At 42.7% G+C, this 23,465-nt stretch overlaps 1 protein-coding gene and 1 long non-coding RNA gene across 2 annotated transcripts in view; one reads left to right on the forward strand and one right to left on the reverse strand.

The window, feature by feature from the left end:
* Positions 1-23,465, reverse strand: part of BBS9 (Bardet-Biedl syndrome 9) — a 1,052,120-nt gene that overhangs the window by 931,002 nt on the left and 97,653 nt on the right. The gene's annotated exons all lie outside the window — the stretch shown is intronic.
* Positions 1-23,465, forward strand: part of LOC115084645 — an 89,336-nt gene that overhangs the window by 9,923 nt on the left and 55,948 nt on the right. The window contains exon 2 of the long non-coding RNA XR_003854620.1: positions 676-714. This is a non-coding gene — a long non-coding RNA (uncharacterized LOC115084645). The remainder of the gene's footprint in view (positions 1-675; positions 715-23,465) is intronic.

A 23,465-nucleotide genomic window follows, 5' to 3' on the forward strand; every position in this document is an offset into this window, starting at 1 on the left:
AACTAATAAATAAATAAGTAAATAAATAAGTAGGTAGGGCCGGTTCCAGGGTTGATTGCTTCAACAAAGAGCAGTCGCCAGCCAAACTCAACCCTGCAATCTCGGCTGGAGTGGACAGGGGAGTTTGGATCAACTGCTTTCCAAACCTTTACCCGAGGAGGGCACTTCAGGAGGATTTATGCTTTTCTTCCATACACAAGGCCCTGGAGTGCTGTGAGTCCAGGGACATCTGTCTGCAGGCTTCACAGTTCTTCTAGTTATGGTCCAGTCCAAAGCATGGATAAGAAATTGTGGCAGTCAGCAGGGCCAGCTGAACCACTAGGCCTGGGCCTAGGGCACCGACCATTAGGGGGCGCGAGCCATGTGGGGCCGCAAGCAGTGGCACCAAGGCAGAGTGGAAATTCGGCAATCTCCACTCCTCTTTGCCGCCGCCACTCATTGCCCTACATGGCTCGTGCCCCATATTGGGGGTGGTGGCACGATGGGGGTGTGGCTTGAAGCAGAAGGTACCTAGAGCACCTAATCCCTTTGTACTGGCCCTGGCAGTCAGTAAGGGACATTATCTTGGCAGAGGCAGCTCTTAAATCACTCATAGTTGTGGATTTTTTTCTTCTGACTCAACATTTCCTGTGAGGCACACTCTTTACTTGAAATGTTTTTTTCTTTTTTTTATAGCATTTAGAAGTGCTGTTGTAGAACTGCAGAAGACACGAGGTAAGGCAAAAACCAGGGGAGAGACGAAGTATACTTCTGTGCTTTAGCTCAGACAAAAAATGACTGAAGAGACTCATGAGACAACATTCATGTGCGAACTCCTGCATATGATCAGTTCAGCTCAAAGTTCTATAAGCTTTGAGAGGCAAGTCTGTTTAGTGCAGCCAAATGATATCACCCACATGTAATGGATAATTCAGCCTGCTTATTGAGAAAAAAAAAAGGTATTCTTAGTGGACAGCGGGACAAAGCAGCTACACAAGTGGATGACATCATCCGATGGTGCCGACACAGATCGGGTTCTCTCTTTCTGAGCATGAGCAGGGGTTCCCATACAATTGCCACTGCATGACACTCTACAGTCACTTCACTAGTTAATCTTCAACTCTGGGGAGGAGGGTGGGATTGTGTGGTTGATTTATCACACTGTTCACAAGGAACACCTATTACAGGTAAGCAATTTCATTTTCTCTATGAACAAGCAAGATAAAACTAACCTCACAAGCAGGGACTCAGGGTTGTGATGATATATTTGAATTTCTAATGGACAGTACTACTGCAACTAATTAAAGAGTTTGGAGAGAGAGTTAAAGCTAATTTTTAAAAAGATTTTTTTTAAAACTGACTTGCCAAAACTAATACTCTTGCAGGAATTTTTGTCAAGACAGTAGTGCTTGGCAAGAGTGTGTACAGACCACCTTGTGGCTGCTTTGCAGATGTTCTATGCTAAGGCAGAATAAAAAGGAGCTACAAATATTGCCCTAAAATGATTACCTTTTATCTTAGCTGGTAAATACTTTCCAGAAAGTATGTAGCAAAAAGTTATAAACTCTGATAGCCATGTAGATAAGGTTTGTTTTTGAAATGGTAACCCTTGTTTCACTGGATCATAAGAAATAAAGAGTTGTGAGAATTTTAGATCTTTGCCTTCCACAATATAGGGTATGAAGATTCTGTTCTGCATTGTTAATATGAGGTTTTGGAAAAAGTGTGGTAAGAAGAATGGATTTATTTAAACATAACTGAGAAACCACCTTTGGCATAAATTTTGAATACGTTCTCAACACCATTCAATTCTTAAATATTTGTGTATGGGGAGCATGAACTACTAAGGCTTGAAAGAAAGTTTGCTTACCATAAACGGTGTTTTCCGTAGATAGCAGGATGAATTAGCCATGCTGTCTGGGAGCCCCCTGGCAGCCGAGGTGGGAACTTCTCAAGTATGTGCAGAGCTTTGCTCCTGCACGCTTGTGCGGTGCCTTCCCACGCAACTGCCCCCTCTGCCTCAGTTGATTCCGAAGCACAGAAGAACGCAGTGTAGAAGAAGGGCAGGAGCAGAAGAGCGAGCAGGGACTGTCCAGTGAGGAGGGTGGGAACGCATGGCTAATTCATCCTGCTATCTATGGAAAACACCATTTACCATAAGCAAATTTGCTTTTTACCCGCAGATAAGCAGGTTGAATTAGCCATGCTGTCTGGGAGTTCCCAGCACCAGGGATTCGATGCATGGCGGTAGAAGCAGACCTGGAGGAATGTAGATTCTTAGTGACCTGGTCTGTTTAGAGCTGTCCGTGCAAGGATCCCAATATATTGTGGACAGTCCTAAGAATCAATGCCATAATGAAAGATTTCTTGTCCCATTAGTGCATCTGAGCTGGCTTGCTATTGCAGACAGTAGTGAGACGTGAAGTTGTGGAGCGATGACCAGGTAGCTGCTTTGCATATGTCTTCAACTGGCACCTGTCGGAGATGAGCAATTGAAGTCGCTACCGTTCACAATTGATGGGCCTTTACTCTTAATGTTAGACGTTCTGAATGAGCAGCATAGCAAAAGTGAATACACTGAGTTAACCAGTTTGCAAGGGTCCATTTGGATACTGGCAAGCCCGGGGCATTTGAGTTGAATGAGAGGAAGAGCTGGGAGTGCCTTTTAAGGGTGTGGATTCTTTGTTTATAGTAGGCTAATGCCCTTTTGCAATCCAGCGTGTGTGTAGAAGAGCTTCCTGGCAGGAAGCATGCAGCTTAGAGAAAAAAGTTGGTAAAGTTATGGTCTGATTCAAATGAAAGGCGCAGACCACCTTGGGAAGGAAAGAAGGGTGAGTCCACAAGGTTAATTTGTCATGGTAGAATTGAAGATAAGGAGCATAGTACACCAGCGCCCGTTCACATATTCATCACGCCGAGGTTATAGCTACAAGGAATAGAACTTTCCATGTGAGATATTTGAACAAGGCTGACTGTATAGGTTCAAATGGAGGGAGCATCAGGGTTTCTAGGACTATATTTAGGTCTCAAGGCATGGCATGTTGCAGTCTTGGAGGGCGTAGCCACAAGGCTCCTTTCATAAAACGAGATACCAAGGGGTGTGTAGAGATGGAGGTACCTTGCAATAGCAGGTGGTATGCCACTATAGCGCAGAGGTGTACACGGATGGAGGAAACTGAAAGACCAGATTTGAAGAGCAAGTGGAGATAATAAAGCAGTTGTTCTGGCGAAGATCGGAAAGGGTCAAGGGACAACGATGAGTACCAGCGGCAATACCTGTGCCACTTGGCCGCATAGTTTTGCCTTGTGGAAGGCCTCCTAGATGAAATGAGAACATCCTGTATATTCACCAGAATGGGAAGGTGGCTCAGTACCTCCCTTTCAATCTCCACGCTGTCAGATGCAATGAGTCATGCAAAAGATGCACCAGAGTCCCTTCCTCCTGAGTTATAAGATGCTTCTCGGCTCAGAGGAAGATCGGCGATTATATGGATAGATGGATCAGGTAGGCATATCATGGCTGCCTGGGCCATGCTGGGGCGATCAGAATGAGGTCCGCTTTGTCTGCGAAACATTTCTGAATTACTCGGCTGATGAGGAGTATCGGAGGGAAAGCATAGAACAGATGCCCCGTCCACAAGAGAAGGAAGGTATCCCTTGGCTATTCGTCGGTCACTTGGATAGAGGGAGAAAGTTTCTGGTACCTTTGCATTGTTCTCAATCACAAAGAGATCCACCTGGGGAGCCCCCCAGCGGTGAAATAGGAACAACACTACCTCCAAGCAGAGTTCCCATTCGTGGGGATGAAAAATCCTGCTGAGCCTGTTGGCCTCCGTGTGGTTCACGCCCGGCAGTTAAGTGGCTTGCAACTGAATGAAGTGTGCAATCGTCCATTCCAGCAGGCATATTGATTCCCAGAAGAGAGTCCTGGAATCTGACCCACCTTCTTTATGTAGAATATGGCCACTTGTCCATATATACCATGAACAATTTTTGTTGCAGAACATATAAAGAAGGCTCGAATAGCATACCCTATGGCTCAAAGCTCCAGCAGGTTGATCTGTAGTTTTTGCTTGGCAGGCGGCCCTTGCATCTTAAAGTGGAGGACATGTGCAACCCATCCCCCCTGGTGGAAGCGTCTGTAGTGAGGACCAGTTGATGAGCTGGTATCTGGAAAAGGCACCCGACTGCAGGACCCCTGGAGTTAGCCACCAGTTAACATCTGAAATCATCAGCGGGGTGAGGGTCACTGGTTGAGACATAGGGTGAGAACTCTGGGACCACTGCGACTTGAGACCTCATTGTAGTCGGGGCATGTGAATGTGTATATGGGGGACAACAAACCTGGCTACCACTATGTGGCCCAACAGCGTGAGGATCTGCCGGGCTGTGAGTCATGAAAGATATTTTAATGCAGAAGCTAAGATCTGAAAGGTACAAATCCTGTCCTATGGAAGGAAAGCTTTGCAAAGGCATGGGTTTATGATTGCACCTATAAATTTGGAGGGTTTGAGTGGGCTCGAGGTGAGACTTCTTGTAGTTTATGATGAAGCCTAGATTCTCCAGGCAATTCAGAACTCGAAACTGATGGGTGTAAATCAGCTCCGGATTCGGAGCTATGAGCAGCCAATAATCCAGGTAAGGAAACAGCTTTATCCCCTGCTTCCGAAGATGGACCACAGCTACTGCGAGATATTTCATGAACACCCTGGGTGCTGATGAAAGGCTGAAGGGCAGAACTTTGTACTGGTAATAAAGAGTGCCCACTTGAAAACAGAGGTAGCACCAAGAAGAGGGGTGCATTGGAATGTGGGCATAAGCATCCTTGAGTTCCAAGGAACACATTCAGTCGTTAGGTTGCAGGTAGGGCAAGATGGACTTGAGAGAAGTCATCTTGAACTTCTCTCATACAATGAAGCGATTGAGAGCCCTGAGTTCCAAAACTGGCCGTGGTCCTCAGTTTTTCTTGGGACCAAGAAGTATTGGGATTAGAATCCCTGAAGGTGATGATGGGAAGGGATTCATTGAATTGCCCATTGCTGAAGTAAGATGCAGATTTCCTGAAGGAGAAGGAGGGCATTCCCTTCTCCTCTGGATAGGGAAACAAGGTATGGTATGGGCAGAGTTTTTTGGAAATTGAGATGGTAGCCGTTTTGGATGATATTGAGAACCCAAAAGGTCGGATGTGATCTGAGACCACACTGGGGCAAAGAAATGAAGGCAGCCTCCCACTGGGTTGTGTAGCTGTGGCCATGGGGGACCTCAAAAAGACCGCTGTGACTTCTGGGTAATTGACTGCGATGGCTTTGGGAGTTGTTGAGATTGTCCTCGTTCCCGCGACTGGGGCAGTTGGGTTTGCGGCCTCTGCTGTTGGTAAGTAGGAGGTCTGTATGGTGGAAACAATTTGTAGGAGTGTCTGGGATAGAAGGGTTTGTGGTAAGAGGAGTAGTAACACTTCACGATTAGCTAGTCTACTGGAGACATTAGCGAAGATACCACAACACTCTGCTCCAGCTGCCAGACTATCTCACACAACTTGTCTCTGAACAGATTATCTCCTTTGCACCGGAGGTCTGCCAATTTCTCATACACATCTTCCCTTATGACACTGGATTGCAGCCAAGCCATCCATCGAGCTGCAATTGAGGCCACTAATGTACAGGCAGAGACTTCAAATCCTTCGTACATCATCCGGAGAAGATGTCTTAATCCCTCCTCAAGATCAGATATAGCCTGGTTATCCCCCACAACAGGCTCCTCTACGCCTTTAAGTGACTGCAGGCATTCATAGAGATACTGAGTTATGTAAAATTGGTGTTGTTGAATCCTAGCTGTTAGCATGGATCCCTGAAACACCTTCTTGCCAAAGTAATCTAAATAGTGGCTATCCTTGCCCGGGGAAGTATTGGAGTAAAGCCTGGTCTTCCTGGCTTTCTTCAAGGCTGACTCAACTATCATTGATGCGTGGGGTAATTGTACCGGACCATAGTGAATTGATTTTCGCATCTGGAACTTTAATTCGGATTTATGGGAAGTGGTGGGGGCTGAAAAGGGAGACTCCCACGCCTTTTCCATGATCTTATCTAGCACTGAGTAGGAATGTAAGGCTGTTGGTTCTGCCGGGATATCAAAACTTTTTTGCGATCCGTGAACCTCAGCCCTGGGGTCCAGCAACCGCTTAGTCTCCAGATGCAAGAGGGAACCCACCTTCTCAATAAATTTAGAATATGACTAATCCTCTGGTGGAGAAGTTGGCTCAGGTCAGCTCTCCAGGGGGTCTGAGGCAATCCCTGTAGAAGAGCATGGAGAGGGGGAGGAGTAATCAAAGTCTCAGTCAGGATCAGAAGCTTGTGGACTCCAGTCTACATTTAAATCCTCTCTTCTAGGGGGGTTTCTGGTGGTGAAGGAGGAGAGTGCACGAACTCTCCGGTGAGGGACTCGAGGGGGAATGAGAAAGCTGTGTAGACACCACAGAATCAAAAAAGGTCTGCAGGAGTCCTGTTATCTGGGATATGATATGGATCGCTGATCCCTTTAATCTTTTGGCAACAGGCACAGATGTCCTTCGTCTCTTGGGTGGTGGAGAGTGGAGAGGACGATGTAATTAAATCAGGTCATCTTGCTTCAGAGGGCTAGGAAAGTTCTTTGGTCCAGAATCACTTGGTTGTCTGTGGTCCCTGCTCAGGATAGCAGAACAGCGGCCCGAGTCTGGTGGAGCCTCACCTTCCGAATCTCCTGAAGGTTTCATGTCGGAAAGGAGAGAAACTGAATCCCTTGAGGGGGGTGGGCTTCATTCAGATGAAGGCCGATGCTTGTGTGTTGGTGTTAACTGTGCAACATGTTGTTTTGCACTTAGCCTTCCACCGTGTTTCTGTGTGGTCCCGGCGCTGTATGTGTCGGTCTGGATGGTGCGTGCATCGATCGCTTCTACGTTGTTGAAGTTGACATCAATTGCGTCAGTCTGGTGTTTTCTGACGCACGCACCGATGCTAGTTGCGTCGGTGGAGTCAGCCTCTTGGAGTGCGTTGATTGGGGCTCCATGCCAGGTGGTGGACGACGCTTATGTGCATGCTTCGTGGCCGTGATCGCAGCCCACTCCCTTGATGCAGTTGACGCAGAAGAAGATCGAACCCTTTCCCTCGGGGCTGGGTAGTCCTTCCCGGGCTTACCTCCAGCTTCCTTCCTAGCTGTGGAGGAGGGCTGAAGAGAGGAGAAGCGCCCTCTCTCCTCATGGTGTTTAGGCCCCCGTGCATGAGAGGAGTGAGTAGATCGTTGGGAAGGGGCATAGGAGCCTGACTGCTTCTCTTCCCAAAGTCAGGCTATTTTCATGGCCCTTTGCCACAGGACAGAGGAGACATCTGACCACAATCCGCACAGGATGCCTGGTCATGCTCCGGCCCCAGGCACAAGTAGCAACGATTATGTCCATCGATGATGGACATATTCTTGCCACTTTGTCTGAACTTGAATCCTGGGATTCCGGAGCCCATAGTAGCACTGAAAAGTGCTGTTTGGGAGATCACCGAAGTGAAAAGTAAACGAGAGACAAAGAAATGTAGTCAGAGGAGAAGATCCCACGTCCGTTGCTGTGTGGAAAAAAGGAGAACTGAGGCAGAGGGGGCAGTCGCACAGGCAGGCACTATGCAGGTGTGCAGGAGCAAAGCTCTGCACATACTTGGAGAAGTTCCCGCCTTGGGCCACCAGAGGGCGCCCAGACAACATGGCTAATTCAGCCTGCTTATCTGCGGGAAATGTTTGCTTACTCTCTGTGCTGAGGTGACTACTATCAGAAATACTACTTTCCATGAAATGAATTAGCGTTCCATCGTCACCAAGGGCTTGAAGGTGAATTCATCAGTTTGGCAAGAACTACCTTGAGATCCCATTAAGGAGAAGTCTTTATCAGAGGGCAAACATGATAAAGGCCTTTAACAAACCTAGCTATCACAGGATGGGGAGATACAGGATAATATCTGTTAATGGTGGTTATAGAAGGCAATGGTTTTGAGATGCACCTTGACTGAGTTAATTTTTAATCCTGAATCAGAGGTGAAGCTTATATTGCAGCAAAGGAGAACTGAGCAGGTAAACGGGATCAATATCTGTCATCATACACCAAGCTGAAAATCTTTTCCATTTGAAATTATAGGATTGTCTGTTATTGGGTTTCCTTGAAGCAAAGATTACCTCTTTCACTTGTGAAAGAAAGAAATGGCAATGATTGCAGTAACTGGCTTTCGACATCCATGCAGTCAAAACTAACCTGAAGGTTCAGATGAAGGAGAGAACTTTGGTTTTGCATGAGCAATGCTGGAAATATTTGAAGGCATATTGGTGGAGCAATAGTTAACCATTGCAGCCAAGGAAACCAAGCTTGGCAAGACCAAAACTATACTATGAGGATCATTCCTCCTTTGTCTTCTTTAATAAAATTGTTATGAGAGGAATGGGAAGAAATGCATAGAGGAGATGTTGTGGGATGATGAGGAGATTATTTCTTTGATTTCTTTATTTGAATTAATATTGTATTGGATACAGTGGATTTAACTAGTAAGCCAGCTAACACTTACTAGTGACAGGCTGAAGCTTTGCTGACTTCGCATTTTTCTCAGAGATGCTGGACATTGGAAGAGTGACAACAACATCTGGAGTGTGTTAAATTAGTCTACATTTGGGTCTGTCTATCAACCAGAGCTGAAGTCCTGGATACAGTCATTGCTATAGTCATTGATTGGTTGGGTCAGAAATAACTCCAAAACAACTGTTTCTATAATAGAAAGGAACAACTGTTTCTATAGGGAAGAGCCATGCTAATAAGTGATTCTTAGTTGGCTGGGGCTATTCTGGCACAAAACCATATATGACAAGAGAACTTGGTTATTCTGGTACAAAACCATATTTGAGGAAAAGAGCTTCAATTTGTGACCAATCAGAAAAGAACATTTGTCTTGGATTTCACTTGGGACATTATAAAACAGGGTAAAACTTTATCATCGTTTTGGAGGCAGAGAGAGAGAAACACATGCCCAGAAGATATCCTGTATCACAGTGCTAACTTCCCTCCCCACTGTGAGTTATCAATAGCCTGGCCAGCTACAACTTACATCGTAAGTATTTGATACAATATTAATCAAGTATAGATATCTGGGAAATTCTCTGCGTTTATTTCATTATCTCTGAAAAGATCCCTAGAGATAACTGGATAAGGAATTATATACTTTACTGTATATTCTAAGTGTATACTAAAGAAACATTAAAAAGGATATAGCAAATCAACTTTTACCAATTTGCTTATTAAAAATTATTATTAAATTGGTGTCTGTGAATTATTCCTTATCAAACTAAAACAGTTACAAATTGGTGAAGAATGCGGGCAGAGATAGGAATAAAGGCAGAGATAGGAATAAAGGCAGAGATGGGAATAAAAGCAGAGTTTTAAATAATTCTCTCTGATAGGTTGTATATTTGAATGTTTGTGTTATGTGGTGCACCATTAAATATTTTGGAAATTATTTAGACAAAGGAATTTGAGGAATTCTACTAGTAACACCTTGAGATGGTTGGGGCTTGTTGCTCTTTAATTAATCAAGGAAGGTTCTGGATCAGTTCCGTAAAGGTTACAGTAAGAAGGGGGAGTTATATGAAAGTAAGAGAGAATAAATAAGACCCCCCACCTATGTTCTAAATATAAGTAGTTCCTTGAAGGATATAAGGGGAACTTATGTTTGTCTAGGAGTTCTTTGAAGTATAAGGAGAACTTGTGTGTCTGGTGTTTCGTTTGAGTTAAAATTATTGTTAACTAATCATGTTTAAGCGTAAGAATCTTACAAAACAGGAACAAAAGTTAAATTATCCAGGAGTAGATTCGCTCTCGCTCCTGAGACAGATTATACAGAATTCAGGTCCATGTCCATGGTCGGATTCATGCACCGACGTAATCAATTCAGTTTTTGATCTGGAATCACAGCTTGAAGCATATTGCAATCTGTATTCAGTAAAGAATAATCAGAAACAAACATCTAGCTGCTTATGGCTTCTGTGGAATTCGGCGAGTAAATTATTTAAAGAAAATGCAATATTAAAAGAGCAGGTGACAGCTTTAACACAGGAGACAAAAGATTTAAAAGATAAGCAGGAACACTGGAAATTACTTGCTCATTCTTCTCAAGCAAACGGAGAACATTTAAAAATAGCATACAGAGATGCACAAGCTCAGATTTCAAATTTAGAGCAAAAGACAGGGGATCAGGAAAAACTCCAGAATGAAAATTCTGTATTACAGGGACTTGTAAAGAAGTTATCTTTAGAACAGGGACGTAATCCTGTAGATCATGAGCGCTGTGAGTCTCGTCTTAAGAAATTGACTCAAGCAGTGAATATGCATAGAGCCCAAATAGCTGCTATTTCTTGTGAGGATGGCAATTGTGATGGTGATTTTGCAGACAAATGGAATGGTGATATCTGGAGCTGGGATCCAGATAGTGCATGCCACCCTGTTGCAGTGGTCACCCGCACTTCTATTGCCACTACTCCAGGTGGAGATGGGGAGAATGATGCCCCCAGCACCACCACTACAACAACCACTCAGAGTTTGTCACCTGTAGATATGCAAGCCTTAGGGAAAGAACTAGGACCCCTTACAATTCGCACATGGTGAGATTGGTTAATAAAATTTATGGGAACTGTTTTTAGGGAGAATTTGGATAGTAAGGAAGTTCAACGTTTAATGTTAGCATGTGCAGATGATTCTATAAGGGGCATAGTGGAGAGAATTGCTGCAGTCCCTGGGCAACCATTGTTACAACTAATGACTCTCTGACCTGATGCTCCACACTAACGCAGGGGAAAGGGTAGGTGGTAAGTTAGCAGGTTAAACACGCGGCAAAACTACAGGTTAAAAAGGCGATAATCGGGGCACACATTACTATATGGGAGGGAATAATTAATCCGATCGTTTACATATCGTATACATGCCGCGGGCGGAAAGGGTTACCCATTGATTTAAAGAAGCGGTAAGGATGGGTTAAAAGGGATAGTGAATCGCGGGTTGGACTAACGCGGCCAAATTGTGAGTAGAAAGCGGGTTAGAAGCAGGGTAACCGCGGCTGTGCTTTACTGTATAGGCCTGTAAGTAGAGACTTATCCAGCTACATGGCGGTGGCAGAATACCTGGTCCCATTCAGCGACCACCACTTAGCCGGATAAGAATTTAATTGGCTGAGTAGATAGTTGGATAAGTGATGGTCAGAATATGAGCATTCCAGGGAGGAGCTACTTAACTGGATAAGTTAGATCTGCTCAATGGCAGGTCTAAAGTTAGCCAGATTTGGTAAGATTTATCTGGCTAACAAGTAATTTTTATGGGGACATTCCACAGCACAGACATGCTGCTGAAAATACCTTGTAAGTTAGTTGGCTAAGTCTTACTCTGCTAACTTACTTAACCGGATATCTTTGGTGGCGTGGATTACAAACTGGTTGATGGATAGAAGACAGAGTGTAATAGTAAATGAAATCTACTCTGAAGAGAGAACAGTATTAAGCAGAATGCTAAAAGTATCGGTGTTGAGACCAGTTCTGTTCAATATCTTTGTGAGCAACATCATGGAAGGGATAGAAGGTAAAGTCTGTCGATTCATTCGGGGGGCTGCTGACGTCAACGGACAATATGACCACTTAACTCTGAGCTCCCTCATCCACTGAGCAATATACTAATTGCATCGTTGCCCATCCATCCCTAAAGAGGCTATTTTTGGTTGGAAATAATAGTCCAAACACCCAACAATGACTTCTTAAAAAAAAAAAAAAAAAAAGACCAGATTTCAAGCAGTTTTCCTATACCAAATCGGCACCGGAGGAGAAAGAGCATGGCGGACCGTCAGATGCAGAGAGGCCCGAGGTGCCCGATAAGGACGCTGGCATAACATCTGGTCCCCCTTTAACACCGCAAATAGATTTACCATCGAGAGAAGAATTTCGCCAGTGGTTTGGAGAAATCCGAAAAGAAATGAAAGACAATAAGCGGGAGGTAATCGAAATGATCCCAGACATGAGAGAGGAAATGGCGGACATAGGCCGGAGAGTTGATGAGTGCATCATATGCTTGGAGGCCCATTACGAGAAAATAAACAGGCTACAATCGATAAGTGACAAATTACAACTCTCAGATGATGAGCTTCACAATAAACTGGAGGACTTGGAAAATCGCAATCGGCGGAGTAACTTATGATTCCGGGGCATCCAAGAAACGGAGGAATTCGGAGATTGCCACGAGGTAGTGAAAAAGATTTGCTCATACTTATTGGAACAGGACAATGCCTCTGGAACGAACCAGGAACCTCATAACATAGAACTTGAACGGGCAGCGAGAGTGGGCAATCGCCCACGTGACATTATAGTGTGTTTTCATCGCTTCCCAGTGAAGGAGAAGGTACTGGCGATAGCCAGAAGACAGCAAACATGGAACTGGAACTCACAGTCTATCTCAATATATGTGGACCTTTCACCAATCACCATTAAAAAACGGCAAGAATTTCAAGAAATTACGACCGCCTTGCAAGGAGGGACAGGTATCGCTGGCTGTTCCCTTTCGGGATAGCCATTACTATAAGAGGCACTACAACTAAAGCGAACATGATTAAAGATGTGGCGGCCATTTTGAAAACCGAAGGAATCACAGTCAAGGTTCCTCCGGCCCCTAGCAAGCAGACAGCCCCGCTTCGGGAGAATACTCCGCGCTGGCAAAGAGTGGAGAAGGGCGGATGTCGGCTGCACCGCCATTCAGGAGATCCTATTCCAGCGAAACTTCCAGGAATGGGTTGAAAACGAGGCCTGCAAGGGAATTTTTCATCTTTAGTTGGAAGCCAGTCAAGGACAGGTTTGGGTGTTTGGCGGGTGCTAACAGTGGACAGTATTGCCTATAAGCACAGATGGAATGAATGAGAAGGATGGATGTGTGCGAGCGAGTGTTGAGAAGGTGGGGGGGGGGGGGGATGTTGGCCAGAGTAGCTGTTAGTCCTCAACTGTGTTAACAGTTCTACTACCTCTAGTAGTGGCTGAAATGAGGGGGGAGGGGGAGGGGGTGTTGGATTAGCTACCTTACCAAGTGTAAGTCTGTTCTTATTATTGGAGAAATATTCACAACTAGTGCATTGCTGCAGTGCAAAGGGATAACAGGATGTACTAACTATTCTATTTGGTGGGGAGACAGAGGAATAACTATAGCCCAGAAAGGGAGCAGGGAGGGAAAAACAGCAGCTACATGCAGCATCTATGCTGCGGGACAAGATGTGTCCTTTCTAGCAGATATCCGATACCTTTTAATGTAGACTCGGAATGGCTCCCATTAGGATATTATCTATGAATGTCAAGGGGTTAAATACCCAACGCAAAAGACAATTGCTACGCTCTGAGATCTCCGACTCTGGGGCTTCCCTAGTGCTAGTACAAGAAACTCATTTGAAGAAATGCTACAAACATGAAATGGTATGGTCAATATTCTTAGCTCATTTTTTTGCGCCGGCAACTAAGGACGCCAAATATGCAGGTGTGGGGATTATGTTTTTAAAGAATTTTGATTGTTCCATTACTCGAACAGTAATTAACCCAAATGGCAGATACATATTAGTTAAATTTGAACTGGGGGGAGAGGTTTGTACGCTAGTAAACCTGTAAGCACCTAATCTTGAGCAAGGCCCCTTCTTTGATAGTATATCTCAACTGATTGAGCGGGAGGGGAGAGGGAAATATTATAATCACGGGGGATTTCAATATGACAATCTCACCCCAGGAAGACAATTCATGTGGAGCAGGATTGGGATCAGGCAACCATCATAAGCGGCTAAAAACTATGTTAAAATGATGGGATTTGATACATATATGGCGGCAGCGCTTCCCCAATACCCGGAGCTACACCTTTTATTCACATCCCCATAACATTATGGAACACATTGCCACTAGAGACAAGACTACAGAATAATCCAAAAATCTTCAAAAAAAAGTTTAAAAACCTGGCTATTCAGAAAAACATTTCACAATGAGAACAGAGAATGAAAAAAAACTCAGAACAAGGTTACCTAGATAATTGGTTCCACAACTTTTACTTTTATTTTATAATCAATAAGTTAGAAAAACTCCAGCTTAAGCATAACCCTTCTATGATAACCATATTAATCATATACATGGACGAGATCTATGCCACTTTTCTTATACATTATTTTATATGAGCATGTACCGACATTGTAATGGCACTTTTGTAAATTCTTCTATAACCAAACCAAATATATGTGCCTATATGTAAACCGTTGTGATGGTGTATTACTAAACGACGGTATATAAAAGATTTTAAATAAATAAATAAACAAACAAACAAACTCTTATTCTAGAATCGACCTCTTCTTAGTAGACGCAACTTTGGCACATAAGATTATTAGGGCAGAGATAGGCTCTATCACCTGGGCAGATCATGCTCCTACGTGGCTAAATTTCACGTGCAGAGGTCTTGATAACGGAACCGTTTCTGGAAACTTAACGATACACTTATTGCTGATGAAGAATATTGTGCCAGCCACAGGGAATCCATTGCAGATTATCTAGCTAGGCATGAGGGGACTGGAGCACAGCCAGCTTTAATCTGGGACTGTTTGAAGGCTGTTCTGAGGGGTCAGCTGATTTCCAAGGCGACCCACATTAAAAAAGAAAAAAATGCACAGGAAACAGATACTTCAGGCAGAGATAACACAATTGGAAGCCCAGCACAAGAACACACTTTCTAAATCTGTATTAACTCAGTTGCAGCAGGCACAGTCAGACCTGCAAACGTTGGAGATGGATAGAATAGCATTCCAGTTCAATCAGTTGAAACAAGAAGAGTTTGAATGGGGTAATCGAGCTAGCCGTCTACTAGGACGACAGCTGAAAAAGCGCATATCACAGAATCAGATTATGGGGATACAGGATACCGATGGCAGCTTATTAAGCTCCCCTTATTGATATTACGAAAAGATTCCAACAATTTTATGCTGAGCTGTATAGTGCAGATTCTTCCATCTCCGACGCACACATATTGACTTTCCAGAAACATATTGATCTTCAGAGACTCACTGATGAGGAGAGGATAGCTTTGAGCAAGAAATATCAAGCTTGGAAATTCAACTAATGATTAAAGACCTGAAGGCCAATAAAGGCCCTGGGCCTGGATGGATTTACATCCCAATTTTATAAGAAGTTTGCCACATCCTTGTCTGCTCCTATGAGGGCATTATATAACTCGCTATGTGAAGGAAACCCCTTGTATAAAGGCGCTAATTCAGCTGGGATTACTATTTTAGGAAAGCCCGGGAGAGATTTAAAAATGTGTGGGTCCTACTGCCCTATCTCTTTGATAAATGTTGACCTAAAGATATTGGCGAAAATTTTAGCAACATGGTTGAACAAGGTGATGCCCCGTCTGGTTCACTTGGACCAGGCAGGCTTCATCCCGGGGTGGATGGCTGCAGATAACGTCCGCAAAATCATAGTTCTCATATGGTGGGTACAGCATAAAAAGATCCCTGCAGTTCTACTGGCCACAGATGCTGAAAAAGCCATCAACTTAGTTCATTGGCCCTTCCTCTTCAAAGTCCTAGAGAGAATGAATTTTGGACCATTGTTTCTTAATTGGCTGAGGCAGCTCTATAATACTCCTCAGGCGAGGGTGAAAGAGAATGGATACTATTCTGACCCTTTTGAGATCCAGCAGGGAACCCACCAGGGATGCCCACTCTCTCCCCTACTCTTTGCTTTATTTCTAGAGCCCATGGCTATCAGAATGCAGAACTCTGCTGGGGTACAGGGGGTGCAGGTGGGAGGAACAGATTACAAAATGTCATTATTTACTGACGATGTCCTTTTCACGTTGACATCCCCAGAGGAGTCGCTAAGGGAGGCAGTGCACATTTTGCACAAGTTTAGTGCAGCATCGGGATTCAGGTTAAACTTGGACAAGTCAGAACTATTAAATATATCCTTATCTGATCAAGATGCATCTCAGTTGAAACTTAACTTCTCGTTCAAATGGGCATCTTGGAGGATCAAATATCTAGGAGTGTACATCCGCAACTCTCCAGAAGAATTGTACAAACTCAATTATAAACCCCTCATCCATAAGATCTTTGGAGATCTAGACTCTTGGGCTGGGCTACCGCTATCATGGTTGAGAAGAATCGCCTCCATAAAAATGAATGTGTTACCTCGCATTAGCTATTTATTCCAATCTCTACCAATCGAAATCCCTTCTGCCATGTTGAAACAATGGCAGCAGAGATTTGTTTGCATTTATTTGGAGACAAAGGCCCTCAAGTAGCCCGGGCCAGTCTGTATAAGCCCAAACTAAGGGGAGGGTTGGGGGTACCAGGCCTAGACTGGTACTATGCGGTGGCACAGTTGAAAGCACTCCTGGATTGGAACAGAAAGCATGAAATAAAGCAGTGGGTGATGGTAAAGCAAGCCATAGTTGGCAAAATGCCATTGTGGGCGATGCCATGGCAACCGCGAAGTACATGGCTCCCAATACCTATGATACCTATTACTACAAGCTTACCCTGAGACTTTGGTAGAGATGGAAAACAAAACTGGTGGGACCCAGGAAATATTTCCATAGCACAGCCATCCAGCACAACGTATCTTTTACACCAGGATGGGAGGACAGGTCCTTTTCCAAATGGGTGGAAAAAGGACTAACACGACTGGAGCATATATGGGAAGCAGGCATAGTAAGGGATTTCTCCACCATTAGGGATAGAGCACACCTTACCCTATTAGATGTATTCCCTTATCTCCAACTGCGTCATTTTATGTTAAGAGGGGATGTATGTAACAATTTATCTAAAGGGAAAACACAATTTGAAACTTGGTGTGAAGGGTCTGATCTCTTGCTTATATAAATATCTCAATGCGGATCCAGTGAACAAATCATCCTTTGAAAGGGCGTGGGAACAAGGCTTGCAATGTTCATTATCAGAAGACCAGTGGGACACTATATCTTTCTCAGTGGCACTCTCTGAAAACTGTTATAAGGTGTTATGGTGGCACCTCACACCTGAGAAACTCCACAAGGCTTATCCCCAGAAAGGTGAATTGTGTTGGAAGGGATGTAGGAGGAAGGGAACTTTCTATCATATGTGGTGGGAATGCCCCATAGTAGTCCAGTATTGGAACTTGATCTCCGCCATTATAAATGAAATCTTGTCAGATTCAGTAACCAATACACCAGAGTGTATCTTGCTCAACTTACGTACAGAACTTCCTAAAGATCAAAATAGGTTGGCCAATTTAATATATATTATAGCTAGATGTGAATTAGTGGCCCAATGGAAACAAAACTCTATCCCTACTAAAGATAGAGTACTTCTGCTCCTAGTCCGCACTTGCTCTTTGTTCCAGTTGACGGCGCAGAAGAAACATACTATGTCTACTTTTCAGAGGACCTAGAGTCTTTGACATGGAAGCAGGAACAGAATAGAATCAGAAGCTCTACTCTTGTAACATAAGGGTCCAGAGTCTGGATAAATGGGACGATATCTATAACCCCACAATCGTCAATAGATATTAGGGCGGTCAATTAGCACATGTTAAGCTTCTCATATTATGTGTATAGATAACACTTGGGCTTGATGTACAATTTGATATTTGCAGTAAACAGGGGGGATAACAGGGGGAGGGGAATATTACATATTATACTCCAGCGAGAGGGGAACAAGCGTCAACATTGCATATCATGTAGATGGAAAGCAATGAGGGATCAATACATTGTAATGGGTGAACAGTATATCTGAGTTTTGACGTTACGTACCACGTTATGACATTATTTCTGTGCAATAAAAACTGTTATTTATAAAAAGAAGGTAAAGTTTTTCTATTTGCGGATGATATAAGATCTGCAACAGAGTGGACATGTCAGAAGGAGTAGAGAGAATGAGACATGATTTAAGGAAGCTTGAATGGTGGTCAAAGATATGGCAGCTGGGATTCAATGCCAAGAAGTGCAGAGTCATGCATCTGGGGTGCAGTAATCCAAAACAGCTGTATGTGATAGGGGGTGAAAGGCTATTGTGCACAGAGCAAGAGAGGGACCTTGGGGTGATAGTGTCTAGTCATCTGAAGACGGCGAAGCAATGTGACAAGGCGATTGCTAAAGCCAGAAGAATGCTGGGCTGCATAGAGAGAGGTATAACCAGTAAGAAAAAGGAGGTGATAATCCCCTTGTGCAGGTTGTTGATGAGGCCTCACCTGGAGTACTGTGTTTAGGTCTGGAGACTGTATCTCAAAAGGGACAGAGACAGGATGGAGGCGGTCCAGAGAAGGGCAACCAAAATGGTGGGGGGTCTCCATCAAATGACTTATGAGGAGAGATTGAAGGACCTAAATATGTATACCCTGGAGGACAGAAGGTGCAGGGGAGATATGATACAGACCTTCAGATACTTGAAAAGTTTTAATGATACATGATCGACAAACCTTTTCCATTGGAAAGAAATCAGTAGAACTAGGGTTAACGAAATGAAACTTCAGGGAGGACAACTCAGAACCAACATCAGGAAATATTTCTTCACAAAGAGGGTGGTGGATGCCTGTATTGCCCTTCCGGAGGAGGTGGTGAAGACAAAAACAGAGAAAGAATTCAAAGGGGCATGGGATAAACACTGTGGATCCCTAAAGGCTAGAGGATGAAAATGAAGAAAAGAGTGCATGGGGGTAACTTGCTGGTGTGGTGGTTGCTACCCTTAACCAGTAGGCCTTCATACTATTGATGCAATGCCATCATTGCTATCTGCTTCATTGGAAGGAGGAAAAGAGGAAAAGGTGAATTAGATTCAGACAGCAACCAATAAGGACCCTGACTTTTATGGTCTAGGAAAACAAGTATAGGGGAAACTTGCTGATACAGCTGTTACTACCATTAACCAATCAGCCTGATACTTTGGATGCAACTCCAACATTACTCTATAGCAAGAGGTAATGGGGAACTGGACTCAGACAGCAATCAAGGGCCCTGACTTTTATGGTCTTGAGAAACTGAGAAGTATGGGAGTGACCTGTACTGTATGGCAGATACTACCATAAACTTGCTGGACAGACTGGATGGACCATTTGGTCCTTTTCTTCTGTCATTTCTATGTTTCTATGAATATCTACCCAGTATATGTTGCAATATAACAAAATGATTTGTACTATGAAAGGATCACAATGTTGTGAGATTGGAATTCCTGGTTTGCATATTCTTAATTTTTAAAGGCAAAATATGACATTCACATCTGCAATCAAGCTCTTCTTTGCCTTTTGAGATTGCAACATAAGACTAAAGTGCACCATCTATGCAGTAGATTACACTGTATCTGGTTCACTCACATTAGCATATCACAAATGAAATTTCTGACACACACACACATATAGATAGATATATATATATATATATATATATATATATATATATATATATGAGTATGACCCAAACAGAATACGAGTATGATATTTATTATTTCCCATAATACAAGGACTAGGGGGCACTCCATGAAGTTAGCAAGTAGCATATTTATTAAAACAATTTTCATTCAATGCACAATTAGCTCTGGAATTATTGACAGAGGATGTGGTTAAGGCAGTTAGTATTGCTAGTTTTAAAAAAGGTTTGGATAAGTTCCTGGAGGAGAAGTCCATAAATTGCTATTAATCATATTGACTTAGGGAATAACCACTTCTTATTACTGGCATCAATAGCATGGGATCTAGTTAATGTTTTGGGTACTTGCCAGGTACTTGTATCCTGAATTGGAAACTGTTGGAAACAAGATGCTGAGCTTGATGGACCCATTAGGGCAACCTCTTATGTTCTTATGTCATTTGTAAAACATTTTCAGGGATTGCAAAGGAATGGAAATGAACTTACATTTTAAGATAAATAAATACCAGCAACATTTTGAATTCACATATAATATGCTTTGTATTTTTAGACTGCTTTTCCAATTTTAACTCCAAGTAGTTTACAAAATTGTTTTTTACAGGTAAGAATATAAGATGTTACCCTACTGGATCAGAAAGAGGGTCCATCAAGTCCAGCAACCTGTTTGCAACAGTGACCAAACCAGGTTATAAGTACCTAGCAAGTACCCAAATATTAAAAAGATCCCATGCTACTGAAGCCGGTAATAAGCAGAGGCTATTCCCTGAGTCAACTTGATTAACAGCAGTTTATGGACTTCTCCTCCAGGAATGTATCCAAACCTTTTTCAAACCCAGATACACTAACTGCCTTAATCACATCTTCTGGCAACGAATTCCAGAGTTTAAGTGTGCATTGAGTGAAAAAGAAGTTTCCCATCTGTGTACGCAGATGTGAAACCCCTGCTTGCCATGTTTACTTCTGAAACTGTACTATACATACTGAATACAGTTATCTTTGATACTATCTTACACTGATTGCCTTTGCACTGAACAGTAGTCTGCTTTGTACAGTCCCACTCACTGAATTATTTAGATTTATATATCACACTACTACATAGAATGCTCAAGGCTATTTACAAATTTTAAAAGCACAAAAATGTACACATCAATTTACATGCAATAATTACCAAGATTACAAGCATAAAAAATAGTGTAATATTCCCCATGAAGCATGATTCCCTCAATGCTAATTTTGCATTACAACTCAATATTTCTGATATTCATCCCATGTTCAAGGACAAATTGATCTAAATAATAGAAATGTGCATTTGTTTCACAATGAATAGTTTTTCAAAAGCAAAGACTATTTTCAGTTTGTTCCAAATGGAGCAAACCAAAAATAGACTTGCTCAAAAATATTTGAAAATTTTCGGTTTCTTAAAAAATAAAATTCAAGTTTATTCATTCATTCATTCATTTATTTATTTATTTTAAGTCTGCCCTCAGCCTCCAGTTTCAAGGTCTCTCTGGGCCCCTCTGATGCCTCCTGCTCACCCATCAACAAAAGCCAGGGCCTACTCAACAGGGTTGAATCAAGCCCAGCCCAGGCTTCCCTGGGTCCTTCCAATGCATTGCCATAAATGAGCCGGTGATCTCCCTGGCTCCCACTTATCCCTTCCATACGGGCCTGCCATAAAGAAAGAGGCAGGAGCAATGCTAAGTTGCTCTTGCCCCACTGGCAGCCCTTTAAATATCGTGCCAGCCAGCCCTGAGAGTGGCATGATTTTGTTGATGTCAACTTGGCACCACTCTCGGAGCCAACCAGTGTGGTAGAAGTGACTGGGGATCATTCCTACTTCTTCCTTTGTGGAAGATCCCATGGAAGGGGGTAAGTGGGGGAAGATGAGGTCTTCGGCCTGTTAGCAGAGGACAAGGAGAGATCAGACTGGACTGGAGAGTCCCCAGATTGCCTTGGCTCAGCCAAGCCAGATAGGCCCTGGTCCTAGCTTATTGGTGTGATATGGGGGAGGCTCTATTTTCTGGGGAGGAATTAATGTTTATTTCAGTTTGGCAAACAAACTGAACCAAAACAAATATCAAAATAAACAAAAAAAAAATTATGCCTCACCCCAGCCTCCCAGAAATGAAAAAAAATACTGGTACTGAAAACACAACTTGGCACCCTTCCTAAATGCTATATAATTGTTTTGTAAGCGAGAGAATTCCACAATTTTGGGACAAATCAGTCAAATATCCGACTTAGAAGTATGTACTAAATGTACCTGGAATCGCCAACAATCCTTTTTATGGTCATCTCCAGTTGCATCCCAGAACATAGCAAGAAAGTTTAATCACACAGATAATCTGGGCCCAACCCCAAAGATACCTTGATAGTAAAGACCAGATTTAAACAAAAACAACACACTCCTTGCTTCAATAGGCAACCAATGGAGACACTTAAATATTGGTATGACATAGCCTTTAGCCACTATAATCCTAAACAGCAGCTTTTTCAATATCTTATGGGGGTAACCAAACCAGGGATGCATTGTAGTAGCCCCGCTAACAATTTATTTTATGACTATCAGATTCCAGTCATGAAGAAGAATAATGTAGAGCAGCATACCAAATTAAATTAGACTTCTAACATTGATTCCATGCAGCTTTATAGGCAGATGGGCTAGACTGGTTAGGTTACTGGCGGAATAACAAAGGTTATTTTACTTCATACTGTGCCTGCTACACATATATTTAATTTGCACATAATTAGAACATCAACAAATGCAGGGGTCTCACTGCTCATTAACACTCACACCTTGTGTTTATTTCACCTAATCAACATCTTATTTTTAATTTAAGTAGAAAGTTAAAGTAACGTAAACATCCTTCAACACTTCACATCCACAGTACAGGAACAGAATGATTGGGAAAACCTGGTAGAAAAGCTCTAAAGGAAAACATGTTTTAGTAATTAGGACATGAAGACCTTATGAAGTTCATTTCAGTCTGTGTCACTGCATGTTCTAAAAATAAAACTGAAAATTAAAACCAATGATTTTCCATGAAAAAGATTGCCCCATAATGCACTGGGCTAATTTCATTTCATGCAAAGTAGCTATAAAAAGTTAGGAGGCAGTAACAAAGTTTCAAATAAACACCTTCAAAATTAAAACTGCTACTTTTATTATTCCCTGCTTCTTCACCTGGTCTTCACAAGGAAGAAGGGAGCTGAAAAACAGTTTGAAACATCTTGGCATAAGGAAGCTGAAGGAATGCTTCCTCATTGACCAAGAGTGACACAGTTCCAAAGGTCATGAGTTTCAGAGTCACAACATAAGTGATAAGAAAAGCCTCTTCACCCACTAATAGTAACAATGAAGCTTCCATACCATACATACAAAGTATATATCTCCTTGAACATTATTCACATTTTATTGTATCAATGCATCATACTTGCATGCATTTAAATAAGGATTTTTTTCCCCACTCCTCAACATACCATACTGCACACTTGTTCGGGGCAAAAGTTTTTTGTTTTTTTTATTGGGGGCCCAAAGCATATACATATAAATAAAACAAATCTAACTGGATAAGTCTCCACCCCACTGTGGAAGCACCTTTGGCAGCAATAACAGCCTCGAGTCTGTTGGGTTAAGTCTCCACAAACTTTGTATACCTAGATTTATCAATATTAGACCATTCTCATTTACAAATCTCTTCAAACAATGTCAGGTTTCTTGCGGAGTGCAGGATAGATTGTGGCTACAGGTGATTAGCAAATTTAGCTGATAAACTATTGAATTCATATAATAAGGTTAAGGAGCAGTTGCTTACATTTTTGTGAGGCAATCATTCAGTTTTATTGTAGCAGCTTAAGTATACAAGATTTAATACAGTAAATGTAGTTTTCTTTTTAAGTTTCTAAATTTTACAGAGCAAAGCGTTGTTTTGCAAAATGAGCATAAACTCATCTGTTATCTTCCAAGTCAACTTGCACTTGACAAATATGCAATGCCAGACAACATAACCCAGCTGAAAGATTAAGTAAGCCAGTTTGTCTCACCCCT

Source organism: Rhinatrema bivittatum, chromosome 2 (assembly GCF_901001135.1).
Source record: "Rhinatrema bivittatum chromosome 2, aRhiBiv1.1, whole genome shotgun sequence".
NCBI lineage: Eukaryota > Metazoa > Chordata > Amphibia > Gymnophiona > Rhinatrematidae > Rhinatrema > Rhinatrema bivittatum.